Consider the following 15,697-nt stretch of genomic DNA (forward strand, 5'->3'; position numbering starts at 1 on the left):
GCCTCCACTCAGGCAGATGAAGAGGGGTTGTGTGTGTGTGTGTTTGTGTGTATGTGTGTGTATGTGTGTGTTTGTGTGTGCGTGTGTGTGCGTGAGAGTGTGTTCGTGCGTGCGTGTGGGTGCGTGTGCGTGTGCGTGTGCGTGTGCGTGTGCAAGGGTGCGCTCCCTCTTTTGACCTGAAAGCCTTTTAAATGACGGGTGCAAATGAATTGTACACTCTCACCCCCTTCTGAACTGTGCATTCCTCTTTCTCAAAAATATGTATTTGTCTCTGATGTAGTCTTTATTGACACCTATCTACCTGCAGTCATGACTATCGACCTACTGTCTGTCTGTCCGTCTATCAGCCACACTTCTGTTTACTCTATATCCCGATCTACCACGCTACCAGTCTATTGGAAATTGTCCATCTATCTATTGGTCTTATTACTATTAACATGTCTATCTGACTATCCGTCCGTCTATTTCTTCTAGAAATCATCCTTGGAAAACTTTTGCCAAGTCTTGAGAAAATCAAATTGTCAATAAATTTTGTTTCTTATACTGTTCTCAAGAACTCACTAACCGAATCTGAACAAGAGCCTGTGTCAGCGTGCAGATCTACTGCGATCACACAAGTGTCATTTCCTTACTTCCGGTCGCTCACAGACCGAGCCTGATGGGATACCTCTCTGTTTAATGTCTGTCACCCAAATGAGCAGCACTAGTATTAGATGTACACACGACTACGGAAATTAGATGGTTACTCCAGGGCCAGTATCGTGTCACCCCGAAGACCTTCAGATAATTGTTATTGTTAAACTTCATCGTTCCTATGTGACTGAAGCCTACATGATTAACTACCATTACTGTGTATTGACACGATAATAATAAAGTAGTTTTATTGTCATTTTCTTTAACATATACGAAGCACCATTGTTCAAACTGAACGACACTGTAAAGTGAGTTAGTGTTGTTTTACGCCTGACTCATCAATATTCCAGCTATATGGCGGCGGTCAATAACGATAGTGGAAAGGATAGTGAGTGCATGTGTTGATATATCTAGACATTAAAAAGAAACTGTGCAAACATTTTTGTGACTTTGAATGTTTGGGACTCATCTGAGTAATGTGAGACCAGAGCAAAGACACTCAAAGCCAACACAAATAAAGGTGTACCACTTTCCAATGGCAGTTATTTAAATTCCTACAAGGCACTTTAACTTTACTCCAAACCGCGTCTCTGCTCTTACCCTTTGACATCGACAGTTTAATTTCGAACGTCCAAGATCAACAGTCCCAGATACGGGTGACTGACAGGACGATCAATGATCAAACCATTCCACTATCCATCCTATATCATCGGAGACCCATCCCACTACACCCACAGGTCAGCTTGGAGAGCAGCTACTGGGTTCAGACAGCCAAACCCAAAGTCGTAAAGACGCCCATGGGGTCGTCTGTTGGCGTAGTCACAATGTCCACCTTATTGGCTATGGTTAGGGAACATCTTGTTCACAGCTGAATCCAGACACAGCTGAATCCAGACACAGCTGAATACAGACACAGCTGAATCCAGACGTCTCCTGTAAAGCAGTATGGTAGAAATGTTCTTTCTTTCCGTGCAGAACATGTATTCATTTCTCAGAGACAGTCACCTCAGTGACTCAGAGACATAAACATACAACGATATTCGGTCCTATTTTCTGTGTGCAAATGCGGGAGGAATTTAATGATTATGACTCATAAGAATTACGTATTGAAGATTGTATGAACTTTCGGTCTTCAGCCTTTGCGAAGTTAAATCTGTCTGTGTAAAGATAATGTCCGAATGACATTTCCCCCTTTGGATATCTGCTGCCTAGAACATTCACCGATGAAAACAACATCACGTTCATCAGTTAGCGAATGCTATTTTCAAGCTAAAACGGATATGATTATTTAGTTTTATGCTGGGTTGGTGTTTGTGGAGATACAAAATCACTCTGTGTTGTTTTGGTAGTGCATATATATGTACGGATCAGCTTCAACATAATTCAGACGGTTGTGAAATTGTCACGACCTTGGGCTATTTTGGCTTTGTGTGGAACAAGCCTTTGAAACGGTGTGGGTGTCGTGCGTCTAACTTGTGAAAGAATTCTAAATGGGGAATATGTACATGTCACGTTATCTGATAATAACTGAATCAAATCTTTGATGGGCATTTAGAAGTGCAATACACAGAAAAGCAAGATTTATGGATGTCAACTTCATACTGTGAGTGACAAGACGTTGTTTTCTGTATCCTATCACATCTTCTACCTTGTTGTTTCAGTGTATCACTAGCCTTTTTGTGTTACTTTGTAGTGCCTCAAAGTATGTACAAATATATGTATAGAGTATGTACATATATTCCCCGATACCCCCTACCATTCGCCCGTCGTGCTATTCACAACAGAACTTGACATCCATAAAAGTTGCTTTTCGTGGACAAATGAATACTATTTATCAAGAGAGTAATTTTGCGGAGAATCGTAATCTGGACACTGTTGAGTAACACTGAGCTACGCGTTAATTATGAACAATGTATACTCATGCACGGCTAATTCACACATGAAAAGGATCTTTGACGTCATTCTGTTATATTGTATTGGCGTCATTATAATATCCATCAATGGTCAGTTGTTTTACTTTTACATATTATTTTAAACCAACGCTGTATTCAATTTGTACTTGGAACTGACTAGGTAATATTTTGACGAGTGTCTATTTATGATTTTGCAAGGAAATATGAGTCAATAGCCGGGTTCGTACTCACATCGTCTTTTTGAGAACCTATTTCTCCTCTTGAAATACACCAACATACAGAGGTCTGGTCCGTAACTATCAACATTTCCAAATAAATACATAATCCATGAACGCTCATGAAATAATATGCAAACGATGTTGTGTAGTTTACCAACATTTTGCATTCTTGATGCATTTGGAAAATCATTGAAGATACAATTATCACATAAACGCACGAATGCACTTCCTTGTTCTGATGTAAACATATTTATTGTTCTACGAAGGTCATTCGTGTCTACTGTATTTGAAAGACGTAACAAGAGAAAATCACACACACGTATACACGCACGCAGGCATGCTCATCTTTGTTCTGGTGTTTAGATTTGTTAAATCCCCAGGTGGCATGTATTTACAAACTTCAAACCACGGCATTACTACCAGCGCAGGGCCAAGAGCTTCAAAGCTAAGAAAGTCGTAAGTTAATGTTAACTAGTGTATGGCACTTATGACCATCTAAGCACAGAGAGCTTCCAAAGTTCAGCTTTCGAAGCTCTTTTAGCTCTATGATAGTCCTAAATTAATGTTAATGTACAGCGCTTACGACTATCTTAGCACTAAGAGAGCTTCGAAAATCTAGGCCATTCGGAAGTGTGGAGATTCTTGCACAATGTATTGTAAATATTAATCCAGGCAAAACATTTCTCACGCATCACAGAAGGGCAAAGAGCACGGTATAAACACAGACCACAAAGACTAAGTCCTCATATTTTAGAGATTTCCCACAAGAGAAAGCTTTGTCAAAGTGTAAAGACAGGTATGTGTTTTAAGGAGGAAATATACTGGGAGCTATCTTTGTCTTCAAAATGTTTCTGCTCGCTTAAGGAAATGCGTTGCGAAAAACATTATTTAACCTTCAATTTTGACTATCAAATTGACTTCGTTGGACCGTAATCATGAATAACAACGATGGTTGGTTTTGTTATAAGTCAGTCAAATAATGAATATATAAATAATATATATAGGCAATATGAATCCCCTTCATTAACTTTTGCTTTGTTAGAGCGTTGAAAGATATTGACACAAGGATTGTTAGGAGAGAATAAGATTTTAATCGAGTAATTTAATGCAAAAGCTGTTAAACAAGAATATGTTTAGGAGCTTGTTCATGAAGGGATTTTATACGCAGAATTGGTCAGGCATTAAATGAAGTAGCGAAAGTAACGAAGGAATCAGTTTCTCGAACTCGAGTTCCAATAGATACGCATGGGCTGCGGTGGAGAAAAAACGACAATCTAAGATTTCACATGATTTCAGTTTAAGTGCCTCATGAAGGACCTGAAACGTGAAATGAAGATGTCAGATGAATGACAGGGTGCGGATATTAAAAGGTCATACAGGAAAAGAAGGCCATTCAAATATGTAGTACTCGTCGTGAGGTCGACTGTCAGCCCCAAGACGATGCTTACAGGCCACAGGAAACTGTAGTTCAAACTGTTAAAGTAAACGAGAGTGAGTGAGTCATTGAGTATGAGATTACGCCGTTTCCAAAATAGTCCAGCATTATCATTAGGGTGCCATTAGAAACGGGTATCTTACATTGTGTCCATGTTTGGATTTGAATCTCAGCGTTCGGCGTGATGAATGCTTTAAGCACAAGACCCCTGTATGTAATGAACTTGACATGCTCAATAAGGCTAGTAGGATGTTTCAGTGTTTGGGTTATGAACGACGGTATCTAAGATGTGCAGTGATACAGTATCACACCAATACAACTTTGTCACAATCATGCTCTTTTCTTGAATGTTCCCTTTCAAGTGTTCTACGGATATACAGTAGATGAACTCTGTGTTATTATGACACTATTTATATAATCAAGGCGGGGACACCGGAAATGGGTTTACCCATGTGGGGAATCAAACCCGAGTCATCAGCGTGACCCCACCGCCCCTGCTTTCATTCGAACGTCTTCAGATAATGATGCATGTGTACATTGTTTGATGACAATCATTAGAGTCATCTGCCTCATACACAAGACATACCTCACTACATCTGTAGCAGACCAGTGTACCAGTACCTCTTGGGTGATCCTGGGTACCACTAGCCCCCGGGATTTATTGCTTCTTATAAACATCGCCCATGTGGATCGGTTGGCCATTGTCCTGATGGCTTGAGTTGTCAGTCTTGTCCGAAATCACTTGTTCGTCTGACCCAACTTTGCAAGACGTTGTAACACTTATATACTATTGCCTTTTGCCATACAGGCACACACTGATTTGTTGTAACGTACTGAAAAGGAGAAAGGGAGATATACATGTGTTTCCAGACACATTTCTTGAGCGTTTTTCTTTACTTGCCGATCGGAAAATCTCTATATTCGTAAGCGGTGGGCGTAATTCATACAAGAGTACATGCATGCGCGAAAAAGTCTGTTAGGTTCAAATGTTGCATGACAGAAGTCCTGCTGTGTGGCTCAAGGCACAAATCTTTTGCATGCAGATTGTAGAGTGTGAGTTGCTACCTGGTGTTAAGGTTAAGAATTTACCGTTACAAACGATGTAAGGAATCCCCTTGTGAACCAGCAACACAGAAACAAAGACAAGTCGTTAACGTTCAAATTCTGTATTATTATGCAACGAGAGCAAGGTATACAAAGTCACAAGTCAATATAACAATGCTGATTACAAATACAATTCAAGAGACACAAAATCTAAGGCAATGGGTCACAGGATATATATAGTAGCAAACTCACCAAGGTCTTTGTGTGAGGGAGAATAGCTATGCAGAATGTAAACACAGCGATCGGTGTGACAGCAGACAATATAGGTCAGGCGTTGACGGGTTTTGATGATCCAGCGTTGGCAGTAATAAAATCCTCCAGTTAATATGAATGAGTGTCGCCCTCAACACGGCAACCGGCTTTTTTTTATATAACTAAGCCATTTCCCGAAAGTTCGGGCACTTACGAACATCGTGAACACTCTAGAATGCCGTCGAATACGTCTTCCGGAAGTAAACACGTAGAAAACTAGGAGCAGATAAATTCCGGAAAACCAGAATCCCAAAAGTGTTGACCAGCTATTAAAACGAAATGCGACTCATCATAATTATTATTCAAAACACAAAACATTGTGACCAAGTAATAATAATACTGAATTAATAACAAAATATACAGAAAATACACACTCGTAACACTGGAGACCAAGATATGATTATGCATCTCGGGAACACCTGTCGTCAACTGACAGTGGTTTATGCCATGTTCACGGCTCTTTTACATACAAGTGGTATCTGTTTCGACAGATAATCTGAGGTAGTTTCTTTCTGGCGGTGACGTTCTGTACATATTTGCCTCCACAACCTTCAACAATCAAATTGGGTTGGGTTGTTTACTTGTTTGAAACCGCGACACAAATATCAGTCTTCCATTTCAACACTCTGGGAGTTCAAATTAACGTGCCTTTGAAGGATAGATCAGTTACACAATGTATCTTATTAATGTGAGATGACAGAACGAATGATGCAGATCTGAGACTGCTTACCTCTGGAGCCTTCAAGCACATACAAATTCAAACCCATAATCAAAGATTTCTGATAATTTCTTTAGCAATGCAGCTCTCGGACATCACCTTATATTCGTTTATTTACGTATTTGTTTATTTTAATTGTATTTTTTTCATCATCATCATAATCAGCATAGTCGTCGTCATCATCATCACCACCATCATCATCATCATCACCACCATCATCATCACCATCGTCATCGTCATCATCATCATCATCATCATCATCATCATCATCATCATCATCATCATCACCACCATCATTATCATCACCACCATCATCATCATCATCATCATCATCAGCCTAAGAATACTGAAACGCTCATACAACAACGTCGGGTATACGTAGGGTTGTTACATAACACGTACATCCAATATTTGTTTCCTTCACTCTCGTGCAATCTTTTGTTTGTTCAGTAAGTTTCATAACTGACAGAATCCATATTACAGCCAGAATCTTTACTTTTCCATCCTTCATGTGTAATCCGTTAGCTCAAGATCACCATTTGACATATAAGAAATACACCAAGTTTTCCCAAGTGCGTATCTATATGTTGTGACAGCGGTACCGCACGATGATTATCTAGCTCGGAATAGAATCAAGTCTCGTAAACAAATCAGATATAATCGAATCAATGTCTTTGAAAGAGGGACCCAAATTGACCCAAGTCGAACAGCAGGGTCTGATAGTATCTCTTCTGTAATTATAAAAAGGGCCACAAGTTTGCAAACCATCCAGAATATTGATTATCAATTTCATCGCACATCTCTTCTAAATATAGCAGCGACTAAAACGCCAAAGATGGACTGATGGCGGCACTGTTTACTTATATGACCTGAGTCGCGTCGAGCAGGGGGTCACCAATCTTTATGTCGTTTCGCTAAATTGATCCAAACTTTTCGTCTTATTTCTGTGTTTGGTAGACACTTAGAGTGGGTGATGACTAGCATTTTCCTCCCCATTTGCGGCGGTATCGTTATGTATGCTTAACCCCAAGCAAATAATGTCCTAGACATTTCATATATATTTAGTTTCCATGTAATCGTTTCCATCACGATTAAGTACAGTTTTCAGAGTCAATCAGTACTTCATTGTGTTTTTAAGCCAGCGGAGCAAGACGTTTCTTGAAACTCGGTGTTTGTTTCCCGTTTACATTTTATCTGTAAAGTTATACGAGACTTTAAGGACTGACGACTATTATTACGAGATTCGCCCGAGTATGGGATGCCCATAGTGATAATCGAAAATGGAATTGTCAACTCCTGTTTCACTGCGTGTAACTAAGCCTAGGATTAGACATAGTCACAGAACTTCCGTACTCAAAAGCGTATCTTCTATGACTGTGTAATCTCATGGTCTCTGTTAAATATGGAAAAGGAAAACTCTTTTGTAATGGGAAAATTTTGTTCATCTCATACACCCATTCACGATTAGACAATGAAAATTCCTAGAGGATCCTAATAAGACCACTGTCAGTAAAATCAAATCGTCAATATATTCGACGACTGGGGATTCCACATGGCCAGACATTCAAAGTTTGGGTGGTTTACGTGAAACGTTTGTGGTCGTCTCACATATCTCACATAACACGCATTATTTGTGGCCATCACTAAATAGTTTGTTTTGGTGTGATGTCCTTGAAAGCCACATACAAGTGCAGTATTAGAGTGGTTAAAGTACTAGTTAATATGCTTAACATACAGTTGCAGAAAATGATAGTTATTTGAAAAGTTAAAATAACCCTAAGCACGCATGTTGCAAAGCACTATGCATTGCATTTGATGTCATGTATTGCGCTTTCCACTTGCACTTTGTGTACAATGAACTAACGTTTTGTTTTACATGCTTTCTGACACCCGAGGTTCACACACCTGATGTCGAAAATTGAAGAACGGTCGATTATTCTCTTGGCTATGAATGCTGTGGAAAACACGTTAATTTCAACTGCGTGTACGCCATACTACAGCTTACAAAACATCAGGTACACGTTGATTAAGCCGCTGGTACGCTGGGGCCTAGAATGAAGACATTTTGCCTCGTACCGGCTGTCCACGCGTGACATCACGTCAGCAAAACAACCACATTTGGCTGACCCATCTAAGGAATCGATTCCACTCTGCCAGTTTGACTGCTCGGACCATCACTCGCTTACGTCCAATGTGTTTCATGACTGTACGTAACCGACTGAGGGTTGGGGTTGGGGTTAGGGTTGGGGTTGGGGGGTCATGTGCAGTCGTTTTCTTCAAGGACACGTGACTGCACACTTCCGCAAGATAATGCTCGCCCATTGGTTGCATGTGGTGTGACAAACTGTCTTCGGCAGAAGAACGTACCTCTACGCCCCTGGGAACTGTTTCTCCGAACCCTATCGAACTCGCTTGGGATGTAATGGAAGCGACGTTTACGTCAAGCCCAGAATCGGCCATTGACGTTAGGTGGACAAGCTTCTTTCAGACATGAAACAACATCACCGAAGCCTTCTTCAGTAGCTTAGGGTCGTCCATGCGTCGTCGTTGTCAAGCCTGCATCAACGGCAATGGTGCACACACATGATACAGATTATGTGAACTTACTTTTGACACCACATCTCTTCAAGGGAGTGTCACAATGAATCGTGTCAAATCATAGCGATTTCGAAATTATCCTGTCACCAGTTAAACAGCGATTAAGATAAAACAACAGAAATGATATTATTATCCTTTTGCATTAAAGATGGCCTAACATCAAATAATGCAAAGCTACCATATTTCAATAGTGTATATCAATTCCACTTTTGTTGCGAGTTCTGAAAATCACCAGTCCGCACAAACCAACATGAAAGAGTATTCAGTCAAGGCACAAAATCATTATTAAAAGGGCATTGTAAGAAACCACTTCATGTATTCACCATATGCCATCCATACCAAGCATAAAGGGTTCTGTTACTACTGTTATAGTGTCTACTTCAGGACAGCCATGTCCAAATATTTCTACAGACCAAAAACTATGTAGCCAGACTATATGATATTTAGTTATTATTATTCAATCTGCAATCTTGGTCTTTGTCACTACCGCAAAGTACATTGTTTTGTCAACTACCTTGTTCCTCTTTGTCACTTCCATCAATTACTGTAAATGACATTTATGGCCTTTATTGGTCATCCTCCTTGGCTGTGTCTGTCATCACATCAACTGTAGAAGGAAGTGCTATGTTTCTCTATCTGTCCATTGTTGAATCTTTGCCTGTCTATTGTTGTTAAAAACTATATATATGTATGCTCACATCTATACTGTACGTGAGATGTGAGTGTGGAGATTGTCTTTATAGGGGCGACCGCGAGCAGGATTATGCCGCTCGCAGGAAAGGCCCTGGGGTTAAACTGGAAGTCCGCTCATCTCATTTATGTATACTTGTTTGCCATGTCTTGTGAAACCAACTAAAGAAGTTTGAACAGCTAAACTATGCCTTCGTCTTCATAAACGTATTCATTTGTCTTCGTCAACGTAATGTTCATCAAAATCATGAGCTAATTCTCCAGTCATCCTATCCATGAGCCAATCCCCAGTCGACGAACAAACCATAGATGAACGCGTTGACACTACGATGAGGTGTATCGGATCTTCGCCATAGTAGGATTTCTCTTCTGTGGTAGAAAACAATTTAATACTTTACATTTATATGACAAAAAACCGTACAAAAGTAAACACATCATGCCACTATTCCCTGAAGAATCGATATGTTCTATCTGGGTTAAATAATCAAAAATATTTATTTGAAACTGTTTTAGAAAGGTGTTTATTATCAGTAGACATTGTTCCCTGATCAGAATTAACGGGGCATTTTTCTCATATAATGTTATAACAATTGGCTCATTTTGGCTTGTGGATTTAGGTTTTTCTTCTTCATTAATATATTTCTGTGTATTACTGAATTTTCAACGTACACAATAAAAAAATCAATGTTTGAATGGGATCAATATAACCATCTAAATGAGAAAATTTCACTTTTAGCAAATAACCATCCATAACATTCCAGACTGCATGGCTTGGTGGATACAATATCTATAAATATGAAACACAATGAGTGACGATTTTGTAAAATACTTTCACAGTTTTCATTGTTTCTTGTTCTTAATGTAGTCATTAAATTACATCGTCAGTTGACAATAACTATCCTTAACGTATCATACCTTTTGTGTGAAAGTATTGACTCCCCAACTGAAACATCGACCATCCAAACACCTACTTTAAGAACTGGCTAGCCATAATATGAGAACCGGGCGTTATAGAGATCCCCTGATTCGTTTCACGTCTGGAATAATAATTGATCATCACGAAAACTACTAACAGAAGAGAGATATGTCTAGTGCAACAGATACCAGCCGACGTGTAGTATATTTCTGTCTAAACAAATCATTAGACATTTAACTCCAGTAAATCAAAAAGTGGGCGATGAATATCATATGCACCATGCGATTGACATCGCTAATCTCCCGTAGACAGACAATGACCTTCTCAGATAAAATGAAACGGTCGTTTCGCTTCAGATAAGTGCGTGTATATTATATCTGTGTACGATTACTGTGACCCTGGGGTATCTTATGAATACATTCCACCTTCCGTTAGTATTGTATGTTAGTGTTGGTGTTAGGTATACTCAGGTGGACTTGCCGTTAATACAAGTTGTTTAAATTGTCGACATTGTATGTTAGTGCTGGTGTTAGGTATACTCAGGTGGACTTGCTGTTAATACAAGTTGTTTAAGTTGTCGACATTGTATGTTACTGTTGGTGTTAGGTATACACAGGTGAACTTGCCGTTAATACAGGTTGTTTAAGTTGTCGACATTGTATGTTAGTGTTGGTGTTAGGTATACTCAGGTGGACTTGCCGTTAATACAGGTTGTTTAAGTTGTCGACATTGTATGTTAGTGCTGGTGTAAGGTAAACTCAGGTGAATTTGACGTTAATACAAGTTGTTTAAGTTGTCGACATTGTATGTTAGTGTTGGTGTTAGGTATACACAGGTGAATGTGACGTTAATACAAGTTGTTTAAGTTGTCGACATTGTATGTTAGTGTTGGTGTTAGGTATACACAGGTGAACTTGCCGTTAATACAGGTTGTTTAAGTTGTCGACATTGTATGTTAGTGCTGGTGTTAGGTATACTCAGGTGAACTTGCCGTTAATACAGGTTGTTTAAGTTGTCGACATTGTATGTTAGTGTTGGTGTTAGGTATACTCAGGTGAACTTGCCGTTAATACAGGTTGTTTAAGTTGTCGACATTGTATGTTAGTGCTGGTGTTAGGTATACTCAGGTGGACTTGCCGTTAATACAAGTTGTTTAAGTTGTCGACATTGTATGTTAGTGTTGGTGTTAGGTATACTCAGGTGAACTTGCTGTTAATACAAGTTGTTTAAGTTGTCGACATTGTATGTTAGTGTTGGTGTTAGGTATACTCAGGTGAACTTGCCGTTAATACAGGTTGTTTAAGTTGTCGACATTGTATGTTAGTGCTGGTGTTAGGTATACTCAGGTGGACTTGCCGTTAATACAAGTTGTTTAAGTTGTCGACATTGTATGTTAGTGTTGGTGTTAGGTATACTCAGGTGAACTTGCTGTTAATACAAGTTGTTTAAGTTGTCGACATTGTATGTTAGTGTTGGTGTTAGGTATACTCAGGTGAACTTGCCGTTAATACAGGTTGTTTAAGTTGTCGACATTGTATGTTAGTGCTGGTGTTAGGTATACTCAGGTGGACTTGCCGTTAATACAAGTTGTTTAAGTTGTCGACATTGTATGTTAGTGTTGGTGTTAGGTATACTCAGGTGAACTTGCTGTTAATACAAGTTGTTTAAGTTGTCGACATTGTATGTTAGTGTTGGTGTTAGGTATACTCAGGTGAACTTGCCGTTAATACAGGTTGTTTAAGTTGTCGACATTGTATGTTAGTGCTGGTGTTAGGTATACTCAGGTGGACTTGCCGTTAATACAAGTTGTTTAAGTTGTCGACATTGTATGTTAGTGTTGGTGTTAGGTATACTCAGGTGAACTTGCTGTTAATACAAGTTGTTTAAGTTGTCGACATTGTATGTTAGTGTTGGTGTTAGGTATACTCAGGTGAACTTGCCGTTAATACAGGTTGTTTAAGTTGTCGACATTGTATGTTAGTGCTGGTGTTAGGTATACTCAGGTGGACTTGCCGTTAATACAAGTTGTTTAAGTTGTCGACATTGTATGTTAGTGTTGGTGTTAGGTATACTCAGGTGAACTTGCTGTTAATACAAGTTGTTTAAGTTGTCGACATTGTATGTTAGTGTTGGTGTTAGGTATACTCAGGTGGACTTGCCGTTAATACAGGTTGTTTAAGTTGTCGACATTGTATGTTAGTGTTGGTGTTAGGTATACTCAGGTGAACTTGCCGTTAATACAGGTTGTTTAAATTGTCGACATTGTATGTTAGTGTTGGTGTTAGGTATACTCAGGTGAACTTGCTGTTAATACAGGTTGTTTAAGTTGTCGACATTGTATGTTAGTGTTGGTGTTAGGTATACTCAGGTGAACTTGCCGTTAATACAGGTTGTTTAAGTTGTCGACATTGTATGTTAGTGTTGGTGTTAGGTATACTCAGGTGAACTTGCCGTTAATACAGGTTGTTTAAGTTGTCGACATTGTATGTTAGTGTTGGTGTTAGGTATACTCAGGTGAACTTGCTGTTAATACAGGTTGTTTAAGTTGTCGACATTGTATGTTAGTGTTGGTGTTAGGTATACTCAGGTGAACTTGCCGTTAATACAGGTTGTTTAAGTTGTCGACATTGTATGTTAGTGCTGGTGTTCGGTATACTCAGTTGGACTTGCCGTTAATACAAGTTGTTTAAGTTGTCGACATTGTATGTTAGTGTTGGTGTTAGGTATACTCAGGTGAACTTGCTGTTAATACAAGTTGTTTAAGTTGTCGACATTGTATGTTAGTGGTGGTGTTAGGTATACTCAGGTGGACTTGCCGTTAATACAAGTTATTTAAGTTGTCGACATTGTATGTTATGAGTTAACTTACATCAAACCATTCGCTAGAAAAAAATGACACGTTTTAATAGTAAAACTGAGGGGTTAAATCATTTCCATGAACAGTGAGTGAGTGCAGGCTTACACCGCTGTTAGCAATATTCCAGCAATATCACGGCGGGGGACAGCAGAAATTGGCTTCACATTTAACCCCTTTGGGAATCGAACCAGGGTCTTCGGCGTGAAGAGCGAACGCTTTAACCACTGGGCTATCCCCCCACCCCCTCATTTTATGATCATTCTCTTGTAATCATGAATCACTACCACAGAGCGAGTTCTGAAATCAGGTTTTCGCGAAGAGATGTGCGCATTCTGTATATTGTGTCACCTGCGATAGTTGACATCGTATTGTCACCGATGGGTTCGCAACATGTTCACCATAACACGGTGTGAACGGTTCACACCAAAACCTATTTCGCGCAACTCGAGGAGGTCATTGAAGTCAGCACTAGTGTCATACAATCTTGCGGATCCGAAATAGAACTGGTCTTCAGTAATCCATGTTTTGTCGTAAGAGGCGACTGGCTGACTTGGTTGACTTATGTCATTGTATCCCATTCGCGTAGATCGATGCTCACGTTGTTTGGTCCAGACACGAGAATGTAGAGACCACCGACATACAGCTGGAATATAACTGAAAGCGCATTAGATACCCAACCATCCAACGAGCCAACCAACGAGCCAACCAACCAATCAACCAACCAACCAACCAACCAACCAACCAACCAACCAGCCAATCGTGTGGATAGTTGTGCTAGAAATGATGCACCCGTCTCTTTTATTCACCTGAATAAATCCGTCGAATGGTTTTCGTCCGTCGAGGCCAAAATTCTTGTCCAAATTCACTTTCAGTTCATTTTAGCAATCCAGCATGACAGGACAGACCAGTACATTGGGTATCCATTGGGTACCCACTTCATGCTTTAATGTCCGTAGGCCATGCATTTCATGTACTGTTTTCTTTGTAAACTTCAAATGTCATTTGCTTTCTTTTACTGGCAAATCGCCTCCTCCTTTGTAGAAAGAGATGTAGTCATAATGTGCTGACGCGTACCCATAATGGTTACTATGTTTCTTGAGGTGTTACAAGTGAACAAATACAATCTACATATATGGGTCAAGCAGACAGGGTGATTGCTGCATGGAAAGGTAACAATTCTGCCGACCCATTTTAATTCATTTTTGTATTCGACAAATCATTTCTTCCAAGCGACAGAATAATTACTCGCTTGATGGAGTGGCTCACACGCGGGTGGTAGAGTATGTGCGTGCGTGTGTGCGCGCGTGTGTGCGCGCGTGTGTGATTATTTGTTTTGGGAAGTGATATTGATCCTTACGTGTGATTGACATACATAAACTGTCTATATTATATTTTCATCGCTCGATCTACATTACACTTAAGAGGTCAGATAACAAATATTCTTATGAAAACATGCTTTGTGTTGTTTCGTCCACACACTTCTGTTAGCCACGACTATAAATTATATCTCAACAATAGGTAAATCGTCATGGCAAAAAAATTATCTCTCTGAGTGAGGTTAGTTTTACGCTGTTAGGGTGTAAAGCAATGCAAATCAATGGTAACCTTGAAGTGTAATACACATTTAGTGCTGCAGAAAAGAACTGTTATTTAACTGTTTACAGCAAATTGGGTGTTTGAATCTCTTACTTTCTGTTAAATTCTATACCCTGAAAATGTGTCGCAGTTTGAAGACGGTTTGATAAATGTCAAACGCACATCGAGTTTGATCAGTCTGTTGTGATCACCGCCTCGAGGTGTCGAATTGATATCTTGGATTTCTTAGTTGCTGCATGGGCAAGTTAACAGAAAAGACTTAACATAAAGTTTCAAGGAGAGTACTGACACTATCGATACAATTTAGCAAAACATTCTGGTATATTTAAACATTTGAAAAGTAGAGAATTCGTGGCGGGCATTTTCCCCGTCACATTTTAATGTCAAGCCAGCATTAGATATATCGTCACGTCTAGACCCCATAAGTGCCGTTAGACGTATCACGATATGTTCAGGTTACATAAAATGGGGCACACGTAATACGACACACGTTATGTCGACTTTCGCCTGGCATTCTTATAAATTATTGCAATACACAACATCGTCAACCTACATGGTTGCTCTCTTCCCGAATCAGACCGTTAAAGTCCCCTCAGCAGGAATACAGTGAGTCGTATCTCTTCTGTAACCACTGACTCACGATCATGCATATTCCCCTTCAAACACAGAGACCACTCCTTTTTCCAAAGGAAATGCTTCCTTTAAATGCTTGATACTACGCAAGACAGAGACAGGGATTAAGCAGAACAAAAGTAGGGTCTGAGTAA

This window comes from Haliotis asinina, chromosome 6 (assembly GCF_037392515.1).
Source record: "Haliotis asinina isolate JCU_RB_2024 chromosome 6, JCU_Hal_asi_v2, whole genome shotgun sequence".
In the NCBI taxonomy this organism is placed as follows: domain Eukaryota; kingdom Metazoa; phylum Mollusca; class Gastropoda; order Lepetellida; family Haliotidae; genus Haliotis; species Haliotis asinina.